This window comes from Macaca nemestrina, chromosome 5, assembly GCF_043159975.1.
Source record: "Macaca nemestrina isolate mMacNem1 chromosome 5, mMacNem.hap1, whole genome shotgun sequence".
In the NCBI taxonomy this organism is placed as follows: domain Eukaryota; kingdom Metazoa; phylum Chordata; class Mammalia; order Primates; family Cercopithecidae; genus Macaca; species Macaca nemestrina.
Window position 1 is genome coordinate 93,251,742 of NC_092129.1, and position 27,303 is coordinate 93,279,044.

Genomic DNA, 27,303 nt, shown 5'->3' on the forward strand with positions numbered 1-27,303 from the left:
CTATCTCCTCCATTGCCTGCTATAATTTCTGAATTTTCCACTGTAAGAATAATTTCATAGGTTTTGTGAGTCTATACACGCAAATTTGTCTTTGAATGATGTCAATAAGAGCAATTTATTTTTATTACATTGATTTGTCATGTGAGGTAAATGAGACTGGGGGTATCTTTGACATGAGGTGTTCCTAGGAGGGAAATCTTAGCCGAATACACAGCTGTGGCAGATTCAGGCATCTCAAACTCAAGTGAGAATACTCAGAATAGAATGAATGCCCAATTTGCATATTTTTAGAAGAAAAATTTTTCTATCTCATGCCTCTATCTTCTTATTGGCCTGGTTTTTATAATGTATCACTCTATACTAATATTGTCAATGGAATGGGATTATTCTGATTGGCTTAAGCTAATCAACATTCTACCCCTCGAGCTGGGGAAGGACCAATGAAACAGATGGCTGCCTAATAACTAAACAATAGCAGAGTGAACAATAATAAGAAGGCTATAATAAGAAGCAATGGCTATGAAGCAGGCAACCAACGTTGTCCACCCAGCCTTCATTTTACCTACTCTACTAAAGATGGTTTGCCTGAATGGCTGCCTTTCCTACTAGAGAGGATTAATATACTAAATATATATTGTTTATATATCCCATGCATTTACTACTTGAATACAATGCAAATGAACCTTGGTTTATATAACACTCAACAGTTTTGCTACATACTTTTTCTTTGACTTACTGTGAAACAAAGCTATCTTCAGGTGTTTGGGAGATTTCTCACCCGTGTACACTGCAAAAATACAGAGAGATAAATGTGAAATTGTTTCAGTAGATTCTTTATGAGGTTGTGCATGGCTTGGTGATTGACTCGTCGGTTGAATACAGAGGGAAAATTGGCCTTTGGATGTTTTTAACTATAGAAATAATGCTATAAAAATCAGTTGCAAGTCACATAGCTAAATTTCTAGTATTCAAGTAAAAGATAATCATATCACACATAATAAAAGTGTCTTTTGTAAAATAGATAACATTTTAAAAATATACAGTTACTGATTTTGAAATTAAAGTGATGCTGCCAAAATTTACTTGCTCCAAATGACCTAAGCGAAAGACTTGTTACAAAAAAAAAATTAAAGGTGTTATGGCTGTCTCAAGAATCTAGTTAAGAGTTTGCTTCTGGCTGGGTGTGGTGGCTCATGCATGTAATCCCAGCACTTTGGGAGGCTGAAGTGGGTGGATCACCTGAGGTCAAGAGTTTGAGACGCCTGGTCAACATGGCGAAAACCATCTCTACTAAAAATACAAAAAATTAACCGGGCATGGTGGTGTGCACTTGCAATCCCAGCTACTCGGGAGGCTGAGGCAGGAGAATCACTTGAAACCAGGAGCCAGAGGCTGCAGTGGGCTGAGATCATGCCACTGCACTCCAGCCTGGGTGACAGAGGGAGATTCCATCTCAATAAATAAATAAATAAATAAATAAATAAATAAATAAATAAAACAAATACAAATTTTAAAAAAGAGTTTTCTCATGTGGTGCATAGGGTCTGAAACCCACGCACAGAGATCTAGGGAGCTAAAGTTGCATCTTGGTTATAGAGGCAACAGTTTTGATTCCTCAGTGATGGTGACATCCAGGAGCGGTACGGTCCAAAAAACCTGGGAACTGGCCAACAACAGGCAAGAAGCTCAGAGTATCCATGAAAGCTACAAATATGACAAGAAGCAGCAGCAAGAAATCTTGGCAGCAAAGCCCTGGGTTACCAATCACCATTACTTTAAAGTACTGCAAAATCTCAGCATTGGCTCTATTGAAGATGGTGATGCATGCCAGATCGGGGGCAACTTGGAAGTGATGGGTTTGATGCCAGGAAAGGAGCCACAATTATTATGGGCAGTTTTACTTTGCCTGTGGAGGACACTGAAACCCAAGAAAATTCTCAGGCTGCTGCATATGAGTACATGGCCACATACATAGAAAATGCCAAAAAGGTTGGCTACCTTAAAAATGCAATCGGATGATATTATAGGCACCCTGGCCATGGCTGCTGCCCTTCTGGCATCATGTTAGTACTTGGCTGCTCAATAAGCGGTTCCAGGAACCATTTACAGCAGTGGTGATTGATCCAACAAGAACAATATCTGCAGGGAAAGTGAATCTTGATACCTTTAGGACATACTCAAAGGGCTACAAACCTCCTGATGAAGGACCTTCTGAATACCGGACTATCCCGCTTAATAAAATAGAAGACTTTGGTGTACACTGCAAACAATACTATGCCTTAGAAGTCTTGTATTTCAAATTCTCTTTGGGTTGCAAATTGCTTCAGCTTCTGTGGAATAAATATTGGGTGGGTACACTGAGTTTCATTGTTGGGTTTAGAAGCACATGATCGAAAATCAGAAGACAAACGTGCCAAAGCCAACAGAGACAGCAGTAAAACTACAATAGAAGCTATCCATGGATTGACGTGTCAAGTTATTAAGGATAAACTGATCAGAGTAACATCTCTTAAACAGTCACTGAGAAGGGCTTTTGCCCAAAAGACAATATGAGAAAAATACTCAAGTAACACTTTAAATCTAGTTACCCAATATCGGATTAAAAGTATAAGGTTCTCTGACCTGTCTTGAATACTAACATCCTGTAATAAAACTCTTTAAAAATTTTAAAAATAGCCTTTTTTTTTTTTTTTTGGCTTCTCTTTTTTTGCACAAATTCATTGGTCTACATTAGCCACCTTTTGATTTAGGTTTTTCCCCTCTAATTTCCCCTTTTTTGAAAACTAGAGAAAACTGGAGAAACAAGACTTCATTATCAAGTACTCTTGTCAAGGTTATATCGGAGCATTGAAATTACTGACCACATTTATTCTCATAATTTTTCAGAACCCTATAACTTTAGAGGAGGGTTTTTATATTAGTCCTGACTTCTAATTTTAAAATATTGGATAGCTAATGAGTTTTAATAACAAAGCAAATACTGGATTAAGCTTTAGATAAATGGATTTCATAGAAATCAAATACTTATCTGTGTAGAGCTTGTATCATATTTGCTTTTGATATAAAATTTAAATCAATATTTATTGCATTTAGGTTTAACTAATCTTCATTTTGAAAGCCAAATAATCAAAAATAAAAACAGCTGACAAAAGCTCATTTTACTTAAAGAAAGTATGGTGAGTATAAAATGGTTTTAAACATCTTTCAGAAAATAGAATGCAAAATTATAAGTTTTTATATATAAATGTATAAGAGAAATTTTATCTGAAACACTTAAATATTACTACAAATTTTATTCAAATGCTTGATTGATATCCATGTAATTGTTGAAGTACAATTGACAGTTGTGCACCTCTGCTGATTTCTTTTCTATGAAACGTATCTCAGATTTTGGCATTCTCTCTCTCTCTTTTTATTTACTGGTAATCTTGTAAATGGTAAACTTGAATATGGGTAGTTGGGAAACCCTTAGTTTTCTAGAAGGTATCTATTTAGGGAAACACAAGGGTTGGATCAAATCTCTTGGAATTCTTCTGAATGTTAAATCATAATAATCTGTACTGTGTTGCAACATAGACTAGTTATAATCTATATTCTTTTCAGAAGTATAATCTTGTATTCAGTGTGTCCCAGTGTTTCTAACAAAAGCTAAACTGAAAGAAATAATGCTGATGCAAGATCACTTGGAAGATATACAGTGCATCTGTTATTTTAGATAAGAGTATACTCCTGAATTTAGCCAAAACATGATAGCCCACTTGTAGGATGGCATTTCCCCAAGTGGATGTTGGTAAGAAACATGGGACTAAGGAGAAGACACTATGACAAATTTCTGAAGTCCTTTGTACTGCTTATTATAAGGGTGTGGTATTAATAGATGACACTGTTTAATGCATGATACTGTACAATGTCCTTTTAACGAGTATCCTTGAAGAAATTTATTTCTCATTCTGCTATCATGAACATCTGCCCTTCTCTGAGTATTTGGTTTTGCTTTTGTTTAAAAACATTGATAACCCAATCATATGATCAACCAAATTCTTCATTTTGTTTGAAGTCAGTTCATAGCCAACTTTTAGTAATTGCATTGGATAATGACATATATTTTATAAGGTTCTCATTTTTAACTTTTTTTTTTCTTGGGTTAATCTTTTTATTATAATTTATTTTATTTTGCTTTATCTTGTATATATTTTAAGTTTCTTTTAAGCTATTTTGGATCAATGTCCAATATACATAATTTGGGGCAGAATGAGAGAGAGAAGAAGAAAGAAGAGAAAGGAAGGGAAAGGAAGAAAAGGGAGAATGAGAGAATTCTGTTCTGTATTTCTCCATCATAAGTTATAGGCTTCATCATAAGTTATACAAAGGGGATAGTAGAAATAGAATTGGCGATTTCTCCTTCAGTTTACAACAACGTATTTTTTTCTGTGAAAATGTAAGAAATTTCTGTAAATTTGTTAAATGATATTCACATTAACTTTAAAGAAAGCTGTTGGACTCGATCAAAATAGATAAATTTCAAATCAAAACAAAAATTGGAGGTTTTCAGAAGTCAATAAACAGGTTTTTATCTTCGTCTTTTTTGGTTTAAAATTTTTTTTTTGTAGATACATGAGCTCACTATGTTGTCCAGGCTGGTCTTAAACTCCTGGCCTCAAGAGATACTCTCGCGCTGGCCTCCCAAAGTGATGGGATTACAGGTATGAGCCCTTGCACCCAGCTTATCATAGGTTTTTAATAGGTAGCTTAATAGTTTATTTAACTACTAGCCTGAGCAGGCTAGTTTTGGGAATTAAAATTGGATATTAATTATATCAATTCTAAAAGTATGCACTTAAGCAAAATCTGGATTTTTTCCTTCACAAAGTTTATTTTCTCAAACTGTCCATGGTTTTGGTTCGAAAGGAAACTGAATGAAGAAGTTTGTCATTGAAATCTATTACCTTACTGGAAAATCTCTTAAAGTAATTCTTGAAGTATATGACCTTTTAACGAGATACAATAAAACAGCAACTTGATTACTGGTAATTGTTAGTGTGAACTTTACTGATAGTTAAATTTGTAAAAAGACAAATGGTTTTGTTTGTGTGGGATCAAAAACGTATTTCAAACAGTTTATGTGATAGTTTCTAAGATTAGAAAACCTTGGCCTGATTCCAAAACTATGAAAAAAAATCAGCTTCGATATTCAACGCTAAAGCATTCATGAGAGAGATGCAGTCATTCAGAAAGCTGAGTTCAATATAGAACAAAATGAAAACCACAGCCTCTCAGACCACTCCCTCCTTCCACCTTCTCATATTGCAAATACTACATTTCCATTATCAGAAGATCCATTTTCAAGTCAGAGCTGCTGCTAAAACAGCCTAACTGGAGGGGGAAGAAATGGCAAAACAGTAAAAAGAAATGCTTTGTAAATTACCCTTCAAAAGCTGTCCTGGGAGGAATGTGATATACCTCAGCATCTTATGTGTTTAGCAAATAATTTCAGCTGTGCATTCTAAACGTAGCTTTCCCTCCTTTACCTAATTACCGAAATATGTGCTGCAGTTTGCAGAACTTCGCCACTGTCATAACTTTTCTTGAAGTTCAGCCAACCAATGATAATAAAGCTGTCACGAGATTAAAGGGGGCTGCAAGTCATTGCTTCTGACATTTATATGTACCATGGGAAATGCAAACAAGTATGTGGAGTTATTAGTAATATTATGGGCTTTGAATCCTTAAAATAGAGTGCTTAAGACATCTGCCTCGGCAAGGAAGGCGAGAATTGAGGTAAATCCAAGTTGCGTCCTCCTTTTGTATAGAACAGGAAGCCAAGCTCAAGAAAGCATGGGGAGTGGTTTATTCCATTTCCTTAATGTGGTGTCAGTATGAAGCACATGCCTTAGACACACACTCTTAAAGGGATAATTTCGGTTGTGGAGAAAAGAAAATAGTAAAACTTTACCTAAAACCCATGGGGTCTTTCTTGGGGCTCTTCCCTGGCCCGGTCTTATGTCATTGATTTTAGCACCAGCTCTGGGCTTGGAGTGAGACAAGGCAGTATAAAGGATGCAGGAAAACTCTCCTCAGAGGTTTTGCTGCTATGCAGAAGTTTCTTTGGTTTTTGTTTAGTGAAGGATGCCAAATTAGAAACAAAAGTTTAGAGGAAAAAAAATACTACGTTGTTTTAAAAACGTTAGGAAAACTCATGTTTTATCATTGAGTTCTATCATTATTATTATTATTATTATTATTATTATTTTTAACCTTATTCTTATCTCTTTTCTGTCTTCCCTTTGGTTTTGAGGTGTATCAAAAAGAAGTTGGGTCTAAGTCTGGAACATTTGTCTTTTCCTTTCAATTATGCAAAAGGGCAATGCACTTCATTATCTTCGGTGATAATAGATTCTCCCAAATCTAGGCTGATTCAGAGCTATACTTGGTCAAACACAAAAAAACTTTAATTTTTCAAAATAATCTCTTAAAATTGTTATTTTGATGCTGATTTTCAGATATAAATTTGGCTTCTGGAGATTGGTCAGCGTATGAAGAAAATACTGGCTCTTTGTAGTTGATATGTTGATAATTTGAAACCGGATCTTTTTCAGGAAAGCCTTGACTCTGAAAATACTGCACACAAGCCTTCCTGATTTGTCCATCCCTCTCTTACTCTAGGAAGCTGCAGTTTGAGTGTGATTAGTGCAAAAATCCTAAATTGCATAGGATAAGGTACTAGAGATATTTAGAAGGAAATAGAATATGGAGAAAAGAGACTGGGAGTTCTGAAGCATTTGGCATAGTTTTGATTCTGCTAATAACTATAATTATCACCAAATGAGCACCCACTATATGCCAGGTACCGTGTTAGGTGCTTTCCATAGACAGAATGCATTTAATTAGGACTTAGGTTTTCTACCTGGCATGATCTTACTTAAGGAAGCAAACTTTTTTTTTTTTTTGCTTTAAATGATTAAACACTGCTTAGAGTGAATTTTATTTTAAGTCTAAGTTCAGGACTTAACATTTCTATCTAGGGAATTAAAACAAACCTGAGTAATTGCTCATAATGTTTGTTTTGTAACTACCTATGATGAAGATGAATTAACTAGAATGGACTTGAGTCTACCAGTGATCAAGGAGAAAACTGCTAATTTGCAAAAAGCTCATGAACTATTTTCTTAGTTCATAAATTCTTTCTTTTCAACTAAACGTTGTATTGTGTCATCAACATAAATTAGTGATAGTCTGTGTGTCTAAATCTAGAGGAATCAGTGAACCTAAAATAAATCAGACCAACAGAAACGTAATAATTTTTGCAATGTGTTGAATGTACCACTCAAGATGGTTATGCTATTATCACTGGTTTAGTATTTAAGATTAAAATTTGCCTGCAGTCCAATAGCATTTGAAGGGAGGAGGGTGAAATACAAAAATAATTACTGGGAAGGTCTCTTTAATGGTGGGTCTGTTAAATAGTCTCCTGCAAGCACACCCTTCTCTGACAAAATTTATGTCTCTCTATGTATTAAATGATTTCCTGTCCACATTGTACCATGTATGCATTTTTAATTATTCTACAATTTTAAAATCTATAGTAGTGTTTTTATATGAAAAAAATTACTGTCAAATATAAAATTTCAGAGATATTAAACTATAATTTTGCATGCAAATTCTTTGTTATTAAGTAGGAAGAGGATGGTTCAATAGGGCATATAAAGCAACTTATAAGTACCAAATACTAATTTTTCAAAGTAGTGACAGCTACTCATGCTTTTGTGTTCACTTAAGAAACTTAACAGAGTTCTAAGATATTCAAAAAAAAAAAAAAAACATTGAAATGTAAGATTTTAAACTTCTAGAGCAAAAACCTTCTAAACTTTTACTCCAACAGCCATGATTTTCTCTGACATGCCTGATGTGAATTTTCACATGACCTTTTCAGGGTTAGGGCTAAGACTAAGAAGTTTTACCAATAAGGGAGAAGAAAAGAGTCAGGCAGAGGAGCAAAGCAGAAGTGTAAATAGTGAATGTGGTTTGGAATGAAGATATTTGAATCTGAATAGTGAGTTAATGATTCAATTAGTTTTTCACTTTGTTAAACTACATTAATCCTTCTTTATCAGGTCCCCATATTGAAGCCCTTTGAAAAGTAAAACGCAAAGGATCTTAAGAAGAAAAATCCTAAGAGACAGAGCCTTTTAAAATCATTAATGCTTCCCAAATACATGCTGCCTATTGGCAGTGATGTGGATGTAGGGTAGATATTGTTATAGAAGTCTCAAGACTTGAATAGGGATAGTTCCAATGGCCATACAGTCGTTGTGAAGTGGTTCCTATCCGAAGTCGGCTTACAAAATGTGTACTCTATTTTTAAACCAAGGAAAGAGAGTTATTTTAAGCTAAAAAACTGGGGAAGAGGGGATTTGAAAATATCTGACTAAATATATAAGCAGAATATTTCAAATATGAATTTTTACTAAATTGGAAAGGTAAAAATGACTTGAGAATTTCTTTTTTACATTCTGTTGTGCATTTAAATCTTCAGCATCTTCTACATTTATAATATAAACCCAGAGATTAAAAACTTTAAACTTAGATTATCATTGCCATTTTTGTTATCCTTATAATAATCATCAAAAGCATTTTATTAAACATTTAGGCATACCTGATGCAAATCTAACACATTAAAGGGGAAGTCCTTGTCCTGAATATTTACAGTTTAACAGATGTTAAATTGTTTCACTAAATATATAAAGGGCATGAAGAGAAACGGAAATTTGCTAAAGAAAATTACCCACAGGATAGTGAAAACACAACCAAGGCAGCCTAATGATACCAGGTCAAATTGACAGAATTCATAAAGATTCTGAATTTTTACTGGAAATGGGTTTTATTTTAAACACAAACCAAAACTCAGACTCTGTTAACAAATGTATGCTAATGGTCTGTTGGAATCTGCTTTAGCTTGGTTACTTTTAAATTACACTTTGTCTCTATGTTTATGTGTAAATGTGTGGGTTATACAAACGTTTTTTTTTTTTGTTTGTTTGTTTGTTTGTTTTTTGAGACAGAGTCTCATTCTTTCACCCAGGCTGGAGTGCAGTGGTGTGATCTCGGCTCACTGCAACCTTGGCCTCCCGCATTCAAGTGATTCTCCTGCCTCAACCTCCGGAGTAGTTGGGTCTACAGGCGCGCACCACCACGCCCAGCTATTGACAAATTATTTTTTCTTTTAGTATGTTAAGCATTTTTCAGTTTAATATTAATTTTATATCCTAAGTGATTTTTTTCCTGTTAACTTATCTGCAGGTAAGCCCAATCTAGCTCTAAATTGTCATAAAGTTGGACTATTACCGCTTTCAATAATATCAAGGTAGCAAATGAATTTAGTGGTATGTAAAGAAGAAGAAAACCATGGACGCTGCAAAGTTATATAGTTTGAAGAATAAGAAAATATCAAACTCTTACATGTTAAAGGAGTTTTAGTTAACCTATTAGCTAGAATATAAGATAATCTTTTTAATACAATGGTTTCTACAGTGTTTCCACATTCAAAGTAATTTTTACATACAATATTTGATTTGACCTAGAAAATACTTTGTATTCCATGAGGGTACCAAGATATTAAATGATGTTTTATAGGTGTAAAGGTAGAGTCAGGGAGAAAGATCAGACATGCAAATAAGGGAATTAACTGACAGAAGAAACAATTCAGGTGAAGTTGAATCCACATGTGACCCTTAACTGATGCAAATGCAAGAAATGGTGCCTCTACTTTTACAAAGCTAGAGAGTGTGATCAAGAGCCTGAAATCTGACTGCTTGGCTGAACTTGACCAAGTCATTTAAATTCTCTGTGACACGGTTTCCTCATCTGTAATGTAAAGATAATTGTCATTATACCTCTTTGACTTATTCTGAGGATAAAATATTATGTTTGTAAAATTTTTAAGCCAGTGCCTGACATTTACCAATTGCTCAATAAATGTTAGCTATTGTGATTATCTAGATTGCCTCGGTCCAAACACACCATAAACATTTCTCATTTTAAGGTTGAAAATTATGACTCCTCTAGGGCATATGTTGGAAAAGAGGGAAGATGTTAGTTAGGGGAATCAGCGGAAAGTCCTGGGCGTGTTTTTCAAATTACATAGGAGTAGAGGGTATGACTTCTCAAATTAAATATAAAGAACTAAATCCTGTTACTTCATTTATTAAATTTTAGGAAATAAATTATTTTACTCCTCTCAATATGTCAAAAACTCCTTTCACATGATGGTTTTCATCAAGGTGTTATTTGATTCTTTAAATTTTCACTCTTTAAATATTAGAAAATTTTTTAAAAGACTAGTTTTAGAAATCCAGATCTGCGCAAAACCTTAATACAGACAAAAGCACTTTTTAAATTTAATGGTCATGTTTGGAAAAAGAAGGTTAATCTAAAACTTAATTACTACGTGTATGTTTTAAGTATCTTTTAACACGTCATTAAATACCTATTAATTATAATTGTAAAGTTAACTATGTGTTATAAGCATTTTTTTCCTTATTATGTATTTCCTGTATTATCCATTGCACAAAACTGACTAGAAATCTATTCTCCCTGCTTTTCCCTGGCTCAAATAGGGGTTATTGCACTCAATTTGCCTCATGGTAGCTTTTGGGGGGGATCAAGCTACTTTTCTTTCTCATCCAAAACCTAGCGTAAGATGAGTAAGTAACATGACTTTGATCCCTAAAGAGCAATTAGGCTTAAAAATATTGGATCTTGTTATTCTATCAATGTAGGGTGTTAGAGCATAGTTTATAACACATGGTTTCAACAAATCATACCGAAGTATTCCCCCAGAAACTCCAGTGCCAAACATTTGCAACTTTCACCAAATGAATAATCCTTAGCTTCTTTAAGAAAACAATTAAAAATCTGGAACTGATTAACCAGAAATAGGTTTTTATCAAAGGGTTGTTCAACAAAGGCACAGTATTTTCTCTTGAAGGGAAAATTGAAGAAAAAAAAGACATTGGAAACAAAACAAAGGAATCAAAAATCTATTATTGTGAGTGTTCTTTGAAACATTATAGTACTTCATCACAAGTTAACTTTTAGTTACAGCTGCCATTTGCTAACCATTAAATCACTGCTGAGGAGTTTTACAAACAATGTGAATGTTGAATATTTGGATATTTTTGCCCAAGGCAAACACTTTACATCCCTGGCTAACCTATCCCAGATTAAAACGGTTAAAAAAGAAAACATAAGGCCCATCCCTCTTTTTCAAAAAGGAAAACCACATTCTTTCATTTCTGTAGAGTGATCCTCTCAGAATTAAGGAGAGAGGGCCAAGAAAATGCAAAAACAGATAACTTCAGATGAAACTTTCAGAATTTTTCTTTCTTCAGGCCCCTGTAGTTATAGTTACCATTCCAAATACTAAAAGAGCATCAGTCATATCCATAAATAGCAGTACCCTTCAGTCTAAATCTGGAGTCATCATTTATGTTAAAACATTCCACGTATTTAAAAATATATATATATGTCATACCTTTCTTTTTGAATCCTTTGCTTTGTTGACAAGGTCGCTGCCCTGCTTTAGTGATTAACAGGTGGGAATCTGTACTGGTGACTTTTCATAACAAAAACAAAACCTGTATTTCAGGAATGCTTCTTCAGCATTTCCTTGTATCCTTGCCTGTTTTCTGCTTCCACACATTCAGCTAGTTAGTCAATTATGTGTATATGTTCAAGGCTGATTTTTCCTGTGTGCTTAATATAATTAATTATCCTTTATAAATAACCCTTTAGAGGAAGACATTGATGAAAAGCAGCCAGCAGTCCTTTCTGCAGATTGAGTTTATGCCCCATTTCTTTTAAACGCATTGTCTTCACAAGTAATATTTTCTGGCATTAAAATATTCTACATCCTGTTGAATGTTTGACTGAATTGTTTTCCTCTTAGTCTTAAAAAATTACATTGGCTTTTCAGTTATCTCCTGGTAATAAACCTTGAGGACCAAGCATAGTAGCTCACTTATGTCTGCACAACCCCACATGGTGGAGCAGCTTGGGCTTGTTTGATTACTTTAAAGATCTGAAGTGAGGGTGAATGGAGAGGTGAGTAAAGCAAAATGCATTTCAAAGGATTTTTTGAATTGCACTTGGAAAGCATTTTATTTAGTATTAATACTGAACATCAAGGCACATGTTCCTCCTTACCACCAGATAAGACTGACCTCAAAAGACTAGTTGTCATCAATGACTGCACTTTCTAAAAATTCAGAGGTCATGTGGAGTTAAAAATCCATCACAGTTCTTAAGAAAGAGTGGAGAGGTGGACAGGAGTAGAGAAAGAGGGGGTTACTCATGCATACAAAGCACTTTGAAGATAAAAGGCTCTAATGAGTGTTAATAATGATGATGATAACATAATAACATACCCCTCAACATTTAGTTAGCTACTTCCTCCACAACATTTTTGGGTTGTAGGATAAAGGGGTTTTGATTTAAAAAAAAAAAAAAAAAAAAAAAAAACAGTGCCACATTGGCTGAACAAGAAAAATTATATATACTTAAATCATTAGTTGGTGCCCAAGTAAGTCTTAAGAATCCTTAATATTGAGCTTCAAAGAAGTAAGATAAGCATGGCCAACACCGGGTAAAAGGTAAACACATTACCAAAAGTCCTACTTCCTCCATCAAAGTCAGAAGGAATGAAGAAAACATTCATCATACTTCGCTGTTTTATTATTGCTGGAGAAGAACATGGATTTCTTTAGACAAATGAGTCTCACATGATAACTGAAAAAAGGAGGCATTTAAAAATCATGTATTAATTTTAGCTGTATACAACCTTCTGTTGCATGCTTATCTTCCAGGATTACTGACTTACCACTTGTAGGAGATGGTCCATTGCAATATTGCTACAGAATTGAAACATTTATCAAGTATATTAAAAGAAATTATATTATCATTAGGTTCCAATATGACAAGTTAAAGTCCAAGTAAATGAATAAAACTCTCAAAATAACAAGGTTAATATTTGTTTTCATTTTCAATTGGCAGTTTAGCAAAATAAACTTAAAACTCAAGCTAGTTTTAAAAGTCACCATTCTGATAGTGAAATGTAATAAAATTTTTCATGATAATGAAGGTATTACCTAATTTAATTTCTAAATTAATGGTTTTCAATAATTTTGTGAGTAGACCCATTAGTCAACTTACAATTGCAGTGATTTTTGTATTTTAAAAATTATATACATTATAACGAAGGAAAAGGGAGTGATTCTTCCCTGGTTCTGATAATTTATTCTATGAAGTGGGAGACCTGTTAGTGAAACACTCGTAGTGTCTCACCTCCCTCTCACCTGCGAGTGATAGGCAGGATATTGTGGAACTTAGTAAACTGGGATGGGCTACACTGGTGATACCCAAAGAGCTGATGCCCTCAATGGGACTTTATTATACAGGTTTCTATAGCTTAATCCTGAACTTCATGAATGTTGGCCTCCTAACACATGTGTTCAGGCTCCTTAGGAAAATTTGTAGACGCAGGCTTACTATAAGGGCCTCAATAAATTGTGGAGGCAAATATTTCCTAGAAAAAATAGCCTTTTTCTCTGAACAGATCTTTTAGGTATTGGTAGGTGGAATATAAGATCTACTGATTTTTAAATTGCAAAAATGCTGTTTGGGACAGAACGTTTTTTATCCTTCCAAAATATATATGTTGAAGACCTAAACCCTAACACAATGGCATTTGAAGGTCTAGTGTTTGGGGGATAATTAGATTTAGATTAGGTTATGAGCATGGGGCCCCCACGATGGCATTAGTGTCCTTATAAGAAAAGAAAGAGAGACCAGAGATCTCCCTTTCTCTGTCTTTCTCTGTCAATGTGAGAAAATGGCCCTATGCACACCAAAGAGAGCCCTTGCTAGGACCTGAATCTGAAGGCACCTTGATCTTGGACTTCTCAGCATAATTGTGAGAATATCACAATTATGGATATATTTGTGGAATATCAATTGTGGAATATCACAATTGTGGAATATCAATCTATGGTATTTTGTTACAGTAGCCCAAACAAACTATGCAAATGTTGAGTTCGATGTGCGATACACAACACAGATGAGGCTCCAGAATTAAATTGTTAGTGTCAGACATAAGTAAGCAGTGCACAGTGGGAATGTAAGTCAAGAGCTTCTCAATATGAATGGGGGGAAAAAGTGTACTTTTTTTCATCATTACAAATTTGTAAATGTTGCAGGATATCATTAATATCTCAAATACTCCAAGAGGAAACATGCTCAGGTAGAATATTCTTTATAGAAGGTCACAATCATAACACAAAAATCTGCTCAAGAGAATTCTTTCAGTAAAATAAATTGATAGGCAATTAGCACAGACGGACCAGCATCCTTGTGAAGCTATAACAAGGAAGATTTATAGCTGTCCTACTTCATTCAAACACTTCTGAGCCTTTGCTTCATCTTTAGGAACATATGTGCTGTTTTCTAGAAATAAGATTGCATTGTGGAAAATTACTGTGAAGACTGTGAATGGCTTACTTTGAAGCCAGGGCTATCATCATTTTGCAAATCTTATTAACTTATTGTAGTCTCCAAAAATTTGGGATTTGACATTGAACTAATTCAACTTCTGAAATCTTTAAAAGGAAGCATCCATATTCCTGTAGGAAATGGTGCAGGCGGCTGAAGAAACTTGTTTCACCTAGGCATCAATAATCTCCGTGGTTGAAACAAATTAGGATGAGGTAAAGGTGAGATAGGGTGATAGATGTGTTATCTTTGACTTTCAGCTCCTAAGAAATATTTTACTTTGTATCTACGATTCCCTTGATCTTTGAAGTTGGTTTATAACTTGATCTCTTTGGGAATGTGATAAAGAAAGGTATTTTATTGAAATGTGAGACTTCTTTTTTCTGACATATTATTACAATATGCTGATTTATGTAATTATTGGAATATCATTGTGATGTTATACTCCATATCAGATATAATGGAAGATGTGAATAGACATCACTTGGGATAAGAAATAGAGCAGGTAGTGTACTTTAGCCTTAGGTACAGAGTGATCTTGCAGTTGATCTAATGTAGATCATTTAATGATTTAAATCATTTTTGGGTGGCCAAATAGTTTCCATTATATGTTCCCCTAAGAGAACACCCAGAAGAGTAGTAGTAGGCATCAGGAGCATAAATGCAGGAACATGAGAGTAGCTGTCCATTTATCTTGTTGTTCTACATCCCATCCCTGAGGGCAACAGACAGTCCCTGGGAGATAACAGGCTAAATGGGATAATAGCATAATCAAGGGTTAAAGTGAGGGATTCTAGTGAGATACATTTAATTCTTTTTCCTAACAGTTCTTTAACATTTAGATAGACATACATTAGCATAACACTACTGGTCTCTCCCCAGCCACTCCATCATCCCTTTTCTGGGGTGGAAGAGAGACCTACCAGACCTAACAGGAAGCTCAGAGGAAGTGGCCAGGTCCCTCCTCTCTTTTTTGTTGGGAGTGAGCTGTCTAAAGAGCACATGCTGTGCTATAAGACACACTCAGCCCCTTCAATGGGCAGTGGGTTCCAGGCACACAGTGCTATTTTGTGGTTTGCGGAAGGAGGTGGTATTCAGAGCTAGGAGAAGCAAGACTAACTCCGATGGAGTTAGGAAGCCCAATAATGCTGCATATGTAAGCTGCACCTCTGATCTCAGCTTTATCAGTAACAGTAAGTTTGTTTTGTTTTGCACCTTATTTACTTTCTTTCTCAATTTGCTTCAAGTCCAGGTGGAGAAAAAGAGTATTATTTTTGGGACTCCCGAACCTCCAATATTATATATATAATATTCAAGATGTTACCAATCTTGCGCTTATGGTCAGTACAAAGCTAAAAGAGGAAGCCTGTTTCTTGGATTTGACATTAACAAATAATTTCTCCTGCCAAATCTACTAAATAAATTAGTGCCACATTTAGAAATGTATCTATTAGGAGAGAAGGAGACTACTTAGTAATTGGTAATAAAATGGCAAAATTATTGATGTCAAGATAAGCCAAAATAAGCCACATTTCGTTTAATGGCTTTCTTTTCAATACCTGAAAAAGGTATACTATGAAAAAGTTGATTCCCTATATTCAATTTTTTAAAGTAAGACTGAAAAACAGAAAAACATAATATAATATTCTAGCACCACTACTACCCTACCCTATCTCCTACCCTTCTCTTTTCCCCCATCTCCCATCACACACATAAGATTACCTAATATTTACCAAGTTTTCAACATGTCCAGAATAATATGCTAAGTTTGTAGATATCACAATTCTTCAAATAGGGACTGTTCATTTTTCAGATGAGGCACCTGAGGTTTAGAAAGGTTAAATAAGTAGTCTGTAGTCCCAAATGTAGTAATGAGCAGATCCGGGATTCAAACCAAGGTTGGTCTGAGTCCAAAGCCTAGACACTGAAGCCCTAAACCATCTGATTTTGGGATTATATTGCCAATGAAATTAACATGTGCCATGACTGCAGCTGAGATTTCTTGCACTGCTTGTTACGTTATTTTCTAATAATTATTTTCATTTGCATAATATGTTACTGCAGAGGAAGGTCAGCCCCTTTTGATAAAAGCATAGATATCCACATAATATTCCAATTCTTATTTCTTCTTGCCTTACAAACACTGAACATTTCATGAATACTACTTTATGGATGTGATTTTTTAAGCTCTAGGAAAGCAGAGTGGTAATGTGCAGGAGTTTATACATTCCCTATCTCTTTTCAAGAATAAATCAAAGACAATTGAGTAGTGTGACATAAAATCTGTTCACAGGGATGTAATTGTGTAAAATTATTATATAAAAACATCTTCTGCAAAAAATAAAAATAATTACATAAAACAAAGTTTTCTAAGGTTACTATAAAAGAAGTAGAATAAAATCAGGCAAAACCAGCATGACACAGGTAACTTGGGAACTCTCCCATTTATTCCATAAACAAATTTAATAGAAGACCAGGGTTATATTAAAAATTTAACTTCACAAGTTTCATTCTTTCTTGAAAATGCACTTGCTTATCATATGCAGACTAATATTTTTCATGAAAAATGCAGTGTGAAATGTATTATGGAATAGCATTAAATGTTTTATGTTCTTAAAAATATTTTCCTTTAATGATAGAATCCAGCACACATAATTTAAGCTAGAGGCCTATGCTAAGTGTGTACAGTTAATTTTGATTTAGGTTTATCACTTCACGGAGGACAGATAGCATTTTTATTTTGAATCAAAGGCAATTTTTAAAAATTATCTTATATGCTATAATATATATCTGACATATATTTGATTTTGTGCAGTGTTTGGGTGGAGGAAATTCTGCCATTTATTACCTCCATTGCTTATCATAAATCAGAAACCAGGTGCCATTAAATATTCCCAGCAATACTTTGAGGTATGTATTATTTACCCTAATTCATAGAAAATAAAGCTTTCAACTCAGGTTACATAAAATGGGCAATGTCACATTGCTCATTAGCATCTGACAGGGTTCAAGGGGTGAAAATCAAGCACTGCAGTGTATGTTTTTATTCACAAGTCTATTTTACTTCCCAACATGCTAAGAATTGTATCTTATCAACCTTTTCTTGGTAGCGTACAGTTGGTATCACCTTCATTTTTTTATCATAGAATTTCAATTCTTATGAGGTTTTTCCTTAAGTATAATTTCTTTTTCAGCCTTATAATCTTTCAGTTCTATCTCCAGAATCCTTGTAACTACTAAACTGGCTTAAAGACTTAAATCTAGATGAGATTAAAGATTAAGAAGCTTGAGAATAACAATATAAACACTTAATCAGTTTTGTCTTCAGACTGAAAATATGTAAAGCTTAAGCTTGCAGAGAAACGGGCAAGAACAATATGGCAACTGCTTTAGGTCTTTTATGAGTGTAGAGTTATTTAGTATCACAGTAATTAAGCCATTTTCTCAGGCTACAATTTTGTCTCTCAGAATTTCTGTATGTACACATTTTGACATACCTCTAAAGTCAGTGAACTAAATCTCCTCAAGATAAAGAATCATGATCCCTTTTTCAATTCCCTTGATTCTTTAGGGCTGTAAAAAGGTATGAAAACATTTATCTTATCATTATCCATGAGTTTTCTTTTTCTTTATTAATTGCTTACTTCTTAAAGGAAAACACACCAATTCAGTTATAAAGTCAATGATAGAGCTCTGGACCTATCTGGTTGTTTTATGAGAACTCTGGACCTACTTTTTGTTTTTAGTTTTAAATGAAAAAAATACACAAACTGTCCATATGTCCTCATGAAAAAATAATTAAAACAATACAGGGAATTATCTTAGTATTTATGTGTGTCACAATGTCTGTATAGAGGAGGAAAGCCTTTTCCTCTACCCTATTAGGTTCTATGGCTGGGCCTGATAATTAAACTGAGAAAAGGCAGATTTGCAGGAGAAAAGCCTAAAACTTTTCTTTGATTTTAATATTTTTACATATATATGGAAGCTTTCATATATAAGAAATGAAGACCCAAAGAAGTGAATAGGTCTTATATACCTTATAACTGCTAAGTCAGGGATGTCTAATCTTTTGGCTCCCCTGGGCCACATTGGAAGTAGAATTGTCTAGGGCCACACACAAAGTACACTAATGCTAACAATAGTCGATGTGCTGAAAAAAAAAAAAAAAAAGTAATCCTAAAAAAAACTCATACCATTTAAGAAATTTTGCAAATTTCTGTTCAAAGCCATCCTGGGCTGCATGCAGCTTGTAGGCCACAGGGAGGACAAGTTTGCTCTAAGAATTACATAATGAGAGCGTATATACCATTTTAACAATGCTCAATAAATTGTGGAGATGTACTAAAATAGAGGAAAAAGAGGTTTGAGCTAGGGGCAGTAAATAGTGGGAAAGCAATTAGTAAATACAAAAGGAAAAAGAATAGAAGATAATGGCTATTTTAGTAAGTCTGTACAGATTCATCTCAGTGTTAAATCCCCATTTCCAGTGATAAGAATATTACCCTCTCCCTGGTATGAGAAGGATTCCTTTCACAAATAAAATTTATGCTTTGGTTTTAGGTAAGAAGGAGCAGTCACAGAATTCTTCGTGTATCTGTTGCTTCTTAATTGCTTTCAGCTTAAAATAATCAATATGTCAAAGTGGCATATTTTGGGATAGTGTATTTTGATCCTCTTCATTTACAAATAACAGCATTTTTGTCTTCTTTGTCTTATTATTTATATAATTTAGATTGTTGCTGTTGTTTTCAAATAACAGCAATTAGACCTTCCAGAGCAATGCTAAGAATGGAGATGGTACGTTTCCTTAATCTGTTTCTAATTTTTATTTCTAGTTTCTTAAGAGATCATCTTTGTTTCCTTCTCCTCTCTTTAAAGCTAGAAGTGAGTGTCAAATCTTATCTATCATAGGCATCTATATAAGATAAATTTTCACCTTACATCTTATAATATAGCAAATAGCAATATTGAAATGTTATTCTATTTCTGGAGTGAATGACCACTAATCACACCATATTCACCTTTTAGTATTTTTCTGGATTTGAACTGCTAATATTTTATTTAGCATTTTTTGTTGTCTATTTATTTCCCCCTCACATGTAAACTTAGGTTAAAAGGGTGTGTATGTGTGTGTGTATGTGCTTATGTACAATTGTGTTCACTACCTTTGCCAGCTTTTCTCAGCAGTTGTTAAAAATGAGTTGAAACATTGAACACTTTTCTATGCTGTGTATAATTGAGGTGGCAGTAATCAACCATTACATGAAGTTTTGCTAGACTTCATCTATAAACCTATCTTAATCTGATGCTTTTTGTAACACATATTTGACTAAATTTTACAGTTGTTTCCTGGTTATTGTCTATTCAGATTTTCTATTTTTCTTTTTCTTGAACCAAGTTTGGTGATTTATATTTTCAAATCTCCTCCAATTCATGTTTTTTTCAAATATATTGAAATAAAAGTATCTTAATTAGTCATAAAATTTTTAATATATTTTATTTGTCTCAAGTTTTGTGCCAATTCTTTTTCATAATGTTGTTTTTTATCTATTTATTTTTTCATTACCTGACAAGAAGTGTAAAAAGAAAAAAAATCAGCTTTTTCATTGTTTTTTATTTTATTAATTTTTATTTTTAATTAATTTAATCTAACCAATTTGAGGCTTTCTCCTAGTTTCTTGGATTATACCCTTAGGTTATTCCTTTTTTATCTCCCTTGTTTTCTAATATGAATGTAATATATTAATTTCCTAATGTCCCATCAATGGATCCTATGGTTCAATTATCTGGAATTTTAATTCCAATTTATGTGAAATTTTTTACACGGTGAATGAACAAACTTTATACTTAACTATAAGTGTTAATATATTTTTGTTGCTTTTATTTGGCTATATTTCCCTCACCATCATTTCTTATAATCCATGGTTTCTTTTTCTTTCAATTCATATTTTAATTTAAATTTGTTTTGTTACTCTTTCAGAAGTGCTTATTTGTATGTTCTACAATAAGTTATTTCATTTCAATAAATGTTTACAATTTATCCTCACTTAAATGCTGACTTGACCTTATATGGAATTTGGTATTCAAAAGTATTTTTACCAGTAGCCATTTTTCCTTTGTCTTTTAGCCTTCAGTCAATGAGAAAACAAATATTAGTCTGATTATTAATGTTTTGTAGATAGTTTTAAATTTTTTATCTGTATGCTATGTTTTTAGTACATTATTTTTATTATTAATGTTTTTAAATCACACTCATATATTTCTATTTTGGCCACTTTTATTTTGCATGGAAATTGGTAGACTCTTTTGATCTTTAATATTTCTTTAGTACATTTTCGACAGTACAGTGTTTATTTATTTCTTCTATTTATTCGTTTTTTCTTTCTTTTCTGCTTTTTCTCTATAGTCTCCGTTTTGAAATCCCACTATATAGATATTAAATCTTCTGGATTTGTACTCTGAATATTTTGAATTTTCTCATACTTTTCAACCCTTTATCTTGTTACCATTCATTGTGGAGGATTATCTTCCACCTCTAATTGACTTTTTCATTGTGCCTATTCTATTCTTAAACCATTTCTTTTTTCTTACTTATTTTACTAATCAAATAATTTAATTTCCATTATCACTATTTCTTTGATAGCATATCTGTCTTATTTTATGAATGCACTATCTCTTTGAATGACTCTAAGTATTACAATTATTCCTTTTTTGCCCTTTATAAATTTACTCCTCAAAAGTTTTTTTAAAATTTTATGCCTGTCTACCACAATGCTGGTTTTCCCCAAGTGCTTTGTGATGTTTCTAGGCTAGTATTATGTCTGTAAAAGAATTTTTTCCTGTCTTTACATGTCATTATATGGAAGCTTACCTTGTTGGTTGGGAGAAAACACAGGAATATTTGTGGTGGCAGAAACCAACAGTGAATTTTCTAAGTTTTTGTAACTCTTGAAGGGTTCGTGGCTACCTGAGCATATTTACTAAAAACTTCTATCTTTATAATAAAAAGTGCTTTATTTTTATATATTCAGTAAAAATTTCAGTTTGAGATAATTTAGATCAGAATATAAACATAATTTAAGTTAAAGTTTTATAATATCACAAAGGGTTAAAGCAAAATTTATTATACATCATAGTAAGTAGACAATGTCTAGTCCTTAAAATTGAGAAAACCTAAGTCTGAATCCTAAATCTTAACTTTTTCTATATTTTTAGTGATGAGAATTAGAGCAAGTTATTTAACTTTTCTGCATCTGTTTTCTTGCCAGTAAAATGTGGTTATAATAGTAATTAGTCAGTATGTTGTGTAAATATGAAAAGACATAACAAATATTACAGTTGGAACAATGCATAGACTGTATTTGGTGCTCAATTGATGTTAGTCACCTTTTTAGTGCACATTTACATGGATGACACCAGCATCGTCTATTAGAAAGTGGGTCTTGGTCAGTTTGTTAAATAGAACCAGCTCTCCCATTATGAATTTAAGACTTATTAAACTCCCAGATATGTGTGTTGTTATATGGAAAAAGCTGTTTAAGTTTTTGCTTAATATTTGTGGCTGGACTATTAAAAATAACAAAGGATAGCTATGTAAGTAATGATAAAAGCATGGATTTCAACTGACAAAAGCTAGTCTGAATATTAGAGTCATTCAGATAATATTTAGTGAATGTCTAAATATTTTAGGCACAGTTCTAAGTTCTGGAAAGGTGGAGTATTATTGAATATGTATTCTCATTGATGGTAGTTATGATCTTGTTTGCAAAATATACAAAGTAGATTTCATCTCTCAGTCTGTCATTATTCCTATAAACAGTATGTAATCAGCAATCCAGTGTCAGGTAAAACAGGTAAGACACTGGACTGCCCCATTTCCTATAACATTATTCTACATTGAATATAATCCATGATGGTAGGCTCAAATCAGTATGTTATGCCTTTTCATTGCCTGCACACAGTCTTCTTTATAAAATGTAAATATTTAATGAAATGCTGAGTCATTTAGTAATAAGTGAATGCTAATTGATTTGTCATTAATTATCTTTCTTTGTGTCAGTAGGGACCAACTGAAGTCTAAAGGCATTAAATTTTTGAAAATAAAAAAAAGCTAAAAATATAGAATGAAATGAACACAGATGATACAGCATGGACCTGTGATGGTTTCAAGCGCTGTATTAAATAAAGACTTAGCCTAAGTCACAACTGACCTATGCTAAGTCTATTTAGAGCATATATATAAGCCTCTGTCCAAACATGGGCCTTGTTTCCTTATTCCTGCCTAACCTCTAAGAGGTTAGGATTTTCCATACTGATATTTTACCTTTTATCCCCTTTCAAATTATGTGGGTGTAGTTACCCCTTTAAAGTTTGCCAAAACAAAAGTAACAGTCCCCCATAACCAAAAGATTTATTAGATTTATTGCCTTAAAACAAGAGATTTATTAGATTTTTTTTAAGAAAGGATACCATGTAGCAGAGATAAAATATGTAGCTAACTGCAGGCAAAGCGATTCCAGATGCTACTTGGCCATCTGGCCTCCTTGAAGTGTCACTCACCAGTTTCTGCCACACTGCTGTCCTGGCTCCGCCATCACTTCACACAAAATTCCTGGGAAGGGCAATCAGAGGGCTCAGTGGACAGGTGACATGCAGACCTAATTCGTGATTGTGGCAATCCCAACACAATCTCTTTGGAATCTCCAAATCAAAATTGTCCTTCTCCTACTCCTTTCCCTTCCCCCTTCCCCACCACTGTCACTTGCTTCTCTAGGTATGCATTATATTCTTCAAATGAATAATTTGTGAGAATTAGGGTAAAAAAGACTATTATTTTCTGTACTTTGGTAAAATAAAGATTCTGTGGTCAGTTGCCTTCCAGGCAAGCAGAAACTTCGCAAATAGGCTTCACAATATAAGAAGGTCCTAGCAAGCTGAGATTGCACAATTTATCCAATGAACAAAAGTTCCAGAAGAATAATAAATCACTGTTTTCATAATCTCTTCAGACTAAAACCAGGACGTTTCTCTGTTTACAAAGGCAGACTTATTTGGTAAAGGACAGGAGGAGGTAGTGTAATGAATGTTTTGAAGAAAAATATCAGAGTGTTTTCTTGATAAATATTTAAAAGGGGCCTGTTGGGCTACTTCAGGTGTGTGTTTCACCAACTGTCATTGTCTAGAAAGAATCATGTATCAGAACATTTCCTTTCAAAAGAGGAGTGATGTTAAGAGCCGAGTGATACATATCTGTTAGCCCAAACTCCTTAAACACTTTTTCTTTCATATGATTTAGTTTTGGTTTGAATATTCTAAAATATGCCATAGTAATCACAGATTTTAAGAAACTATTTATGGGAACCATAACTCATTTTCCTTGTTGCTACATTCATTTATTTTTATATAAAAATATTGGTCTCTTGTTGTATTAGTCGCAATAGGCTACGTTATCCTGCATAACTCAAATCTCACTGAATTAGCACACAGGAGCTCATGAAACTCTGCTATGTGTCCAAAGGCGTCTCAGGGTAGCTCCCAGTTGATGACTCAGGGATCCAGATTATCTCCATCTTTGACTCTACTGTGTGTCCAAAGGCTTCTCCAGGCAGCTCTCAGTGATGACTCAGGAATCCAGATTATTTCCATCTTTGGCTCTGCTCCAGGATGTGGCTTCCAGGTCATCATATCAGGAGAAAAGGAGGAGTATGGAACTTAAGTCTTCTTTTAAATGCCTTGATTCCTAAATGATGCCCACGATTTTTGGACACAGAAAAGATCCCAAAACTCTACTTAACCGAAAGGAGTGGGAAAATGTGGCAGCATGTAGATACATTAAATAAATAGTAAATGCTTCTACTCGGGCCGGGCGCAGTGGCTCACGCCTGTAATCCCAGCACTTTGGTAAGTAGAGGCGAGCGGATCACAAGGTCAGGAGATCGAGACCATCCTGGCTAACACGGTGAAACCCCGTCTCTACTAAAAATACAAAAAATATTAGCCGGGCGTGGTGGTGGGCGCCTGTAGTCCCAGCTACTCGGAAAGCTGAGGCAGGAGAATGGAGTGAACCTGGGAAACGGAGCTTGCAGTGAGCCGAGATCCCTCCACTGCACTCCAGCTTGGGTGACAGAGCGAGACTCCATCTCAAATAAATAAATAAATAAATAAATAAATAAATAATCAATGCCTGTGCTCTACTTGGGCAAGATTTTTCTCTTTCTTTTATCCCCATTATTTACTATATCTTTAAGTCATCATTCCATGTTCATATTTTTATTATTTATATGAAAAAGGATAATAGGCAGTAACTTTTCATTCAATTTAAAGAAGCCAATCACCATTAGTGATAATTAGTAATTAGATAAGAAAAAAACCTCTTCCATATGATTCTATTACGTAAGATGAAATATATACTTTCAAATAATAGAGATGAATGATGAACACCACAAAGAACATCTAAACATTTATTTTGAAGACTAGATTTTAGGAAGATAGTTCCCATGGAATAAGTCACTAATCACATGCCTGAACAACAGGATTATCCTACATGCAGCAATAAAATTCTTCTAAATGTCTGACTCTGAAATCACATCTAATTTTTCAGTTCAAATACTATTATATTCCAAGACCTCATCATTGAGTATTTTAATCGATATACTCTACTACTACTCTAATCTTCATCCTCTTCCTGTCTTTAATCATCTTTTCACCACTGTTAGATTTCACAGTTCATCGTTATAACTATTCTATGTAAAATACACTAATTTCCCTTACCCTCTTTTTCCTTTATTACACTTTCTTGGAAAAAAAATCTCAGCTCCACATTCCCTCAACATTTATCTACTATTGATACCATTAGCACTACTAGAGAAAATATACATATGGATACCATTTCATAATCTCTAATTGCTAATGGACTTTAACACTGTACTCAGAAATCATGCTTTTTATTTCTCTTCTGAACATCTAAATACCTCCATTTCACTAAAAATGTAATAGACATTTTTCCTTACCACCTTACTCATCTTCACCTTTTCTTCCAACAACGGGCAATTCTACAGGACTGCTCCAAATTCAGAGGTCTCTGGGGAGACAGCAGAAGCATTCATTCAAACAACATCAGGCCAACTTCTCCCTCTAACAATCCGGCTCCCTTCCTTCCTTCCTACAGATGTTGACTGTCCAGAGGCTAATCTCCATCCCAACGTCTGCTTTTCAGAGAAAGCATTTGGTGACATTGACTTGATCTCATTATATAAGTCTCAGCTTAAATGTTATTATGAGAGCACTTCCCTAGTCTCCATTTTAACGCAGACTCCAGCCTTCCCCACAGTCATGTTCTCACATAGTCCCCTACTTGTTTTTATTTATAGATCTTATCATACTGTGTCCAGAATTGGTGGGTTCTTGGTCTCACTGACTTCAATAAGGTAACCACGGACCCTTGCAGTGAGTGTTATAATTCTTAAAGATGGTGTGTACAGAGTTTGTTCCTTCAGACGTTCAGATGTGTCTGGAGCTTCTTCCGTCCGGTGGGTTAGTGGTCAGGAGTGAAGCTGCAGACCTTCCCGGGGAGTGTTACAGCTCATAAATGCAGCCTGGACCCAAGGAGAGAGCAGCAGCAAGATTTATGTCAAAGAGCGAAAGAACAAAGCTTCTACATTGTGGAAAGGAACCCGAGCGGGTTGCCTCTGGCTGGCTTGGGCAGCCTGCTTTTATTCCCCTATCTGATCCCACCTACATCCTGCTGATTGGTCCATTTTACAGAGAGCTGATTGGTCTATTTTACAGAGAGCTGATTGGTCCGTTTTGACAGAGGGCTGACGGTGCCTTTACAATCCTTGAGCTAGACAGAGTGCTAGATGGAAAAGTTCTCCACGTCCCCACTAGGTCAGCTAGGCACAGAGTTAGCTGGATACAGAGTACCAATTGGCGTATTTACAAACCCTGAGCTAGACAAAGAGTGCAGATTGGTGTGTTTATGATCCCTTAGCTAGACATAAAAGCTCTCCAAGTCCCCGGACCAGACTCAGGAGCCCAGCTGGCTTCACCTAGTGGATACTGCACCAGGGCTGCAGGTGGAGCTGCCTGCCAGTCCCCAGCGGTGCCTGCACTCCTCAGCCCTTGGGATGTGATGGTACTGGGCACCAGGGAGCATGGGGTAGCGCCCATCAGGGAGGCTGGGGCCTCGCGGGAGCCCACCGTGGAGGGGGAGCTCAGACATAGCGGGCTGCAGGTCCCGAGCCCTGCCCCACGGGGAGGCAGCTAAGGCCTGGCAAGAATTTGAGTGCAGTGCCGGTGGAGCCGGTGCAACCTCCACAGCTGCTGGCCCCGGTGCTAAGCCCCTCACTGCCCTGGGCTAGTGGCTCTGGCTGGCCACTCAGTGGGCTGCAGCCATGCCCGCCGGAACTCACACTGGCCCGCAAGCTCTGCGAGCAGCCTAGGTTCCCAACTGCGCCTCTTCCTCCATGCCTCCCCACAAGCAGAGGGAGGCTGCTCCTGCCTCAGCCAGCCCAGAGAGGGGCTCCCATGGTGCCATGGCAGGCTGAAGAGCTCCTCAAGCACTGCCAGAGTGGATGCCCAGGCTGAGGAGGTGCTGAGAGTGAGGGCTGCTAGCACATTGTCACCTCTCAATACTTTATTTCTAAATATTTGTTTTTCTTATTTACTACTTATTTACCCATATGTTTTTCATTTACTATCTGTCTCTCTGCCTTTTGAAGAACATGGCAGAATCATTGTTATCTTTACCAGCATATTTTT

At 35.0% G+C, this 27,303-nt stretch overlaps 1 pseudogene; it reads left to right on the forward strand.

Moving 5' to 3' along the window:
* The first annotated feature begins 1,621 nt into the window (after window positions 1–1,621).
* On the forward strand, window positions 1,622–26,809 carry LOC105492205 (COP9 signalosome complex subunit 5-like; annotated as a pseudogene).
* Window positions 26,810–27,303: the final 494 nt, after the last annotated feature.